The sequence below is a fragment of the Meriones unguiculatus genome, chromosome X, assembly GCF_030254825.1.
Source record: "Meriones unguiculatus strain TT.TT164.6M chromosome X, Bangor_MerUng_6.1, whole genome shotgun sequence".
Lineage (NCBI taxonomy): Eukaryota > Metazoa > Chordata > Mammalia > Rodentia > Muridae > Meriones > Meriones unguiculatus.
Genome location: NC_083369.1, coordinates 86,762,718 through 86,764,281, shown reverse-complemented (window position 1 = coordinate 86,764,281; position 1,564 = coordinate 86,762,718). Strand labels below are relative to the sequence as shown.

Genomic DNA, 1,564 nt, shown 5'->3' with positions numbered 1-1,564 from the left:
CAGAACTGGCCAGACACAAACCTTGGACACTTAGTGGCACAGGCTCACAGACAGACCCTCTGAGTGAGCACCCTGATGACACTCTGAGCTGTTTCTCATCAACTCCCACAACAGCTGCCTGCTGACACTACCCACTCCACCCCCAACCACTAATGTGCAATCTACTGGATAAATGGAATCTCTTTATCCCACTTCCCAGTCATCCTCCAACCAATATTCCAAATTCTAAAAATGGAAAAACATTCAAATGGTTACATATGAAATGATGACCTGTATCTTTGTATCAAAAAGAGCAGCTGCCTCAACTTCAACTCCTCTCCATTTCCTGAGTGATTTCTGTGCCAAGATGAAGAGGTAGCCCAAAGCTGTAGGGTCTCCTGACCAGGCTGTTGCAGTACTGCCAGGGCACAGGATGAGTAAGGCTCAGCGAAGAACCTGGCACCACTGCTCACTTTCCAGCATCTCCTCCCATAGACCAGCTTAGTAGTTCAGGGAGAGTGATTGCATTCATTTTCCTGAGAAAGTTGAGTCATCTTTTACTTTTCTCTCTTCTTTCTTTCTTGTTGCCTCCTCCCACTGTTTCTCGATGATTGCCAACTGGGAAGATCACTTGGCCTGCTCTAACTCCCCAGGCAAATGCATCTTCATGTAGTGCTCTTTTGTTTCTGCTTCTCTATTTCTTCTCCTTTTCTCCTTGAAAGCTTCTTTGACCCATCCAGATCCAGTTGTGTGAACTTCTTGGTTGTCTGTGCCACCTGGTTGTGGTTCTCAATGTCAATTAGCTCATTTACACCTTTTGCTTGTGCTGGTAGTCATCATCTTACTCTTCACTGTCACCTAAGTCTATCAAATTCTTCTCATTTTTAGGGTCAACTGAAGCCCCATCAACACCTTTTTCTTGGTCATCATCTTCCTTTACCTTCTGCTTCACAGCATGCAGTTGGGCATGTTTCTCCTCCAGTGTTGTATACTGCTTCACTAAGCCATTTTGGCCTCCCTTTCTACCTGTTTTAGGCATCTCGGATCCCAAAGATGCATCTGCTCCTTGAACTGACACCTGAACAGGAAATTCATTAGGACTGAATTCTTCCAAGCCTACCCCTCTCTTAATAGTCTCTCTCTCTCTCTCTCTCTGTGTGTGTGTGTGTGTGTGTGTGTGTGTGTATGAAACAGGGTACCTCTGCTGTAGTCCAGGACATACTGAAACTGAACAGGTTGGCTTGAACTCAGAAAACCACTGGCCTCTGCTTTCCATCTGTTGAGATTAAGTGTATGTCGCCACCAAAAGAACATTTTATGTTTGTTTTTTTAGCATAAAGTAATTGATATCCAAAGCAAGTGTAACAGTTTACTTGCTTTGGATATTAATTAATTAATTAATTAATTAATTAATTAATTAATACAATTTATCCACTTTGTATCCTAGCTGTAGCACACTCCCTTCCTTTTCTACTCCCAAGCCCCTCCCCAAGTCCACTGGGGAGGTTCTCCTCACCTTCCATCTGACCCTGGCCTATCAGTTTTCATTAGGACTGGCTGCATTGTCTTCTTCTGTGCCTTCTTA

The 1,564-nt window shown here is 43.8% G+C and overlaps 1 pseudogene; it reads right to left on the bottom strand.

Moving 5' to 3' along the window:
- Nucleotides 1-480: 480 nt before the first annotated feature.
- LOC110543930 (28 kDa heat- and acid-stable phosphoprotein-like) lies at nucleotides 481-1,018 on the bottom strand (annotated as a pseudogene).
- Nucleotides 1,019-1,564: the final 546 nt, after the last annotated feature.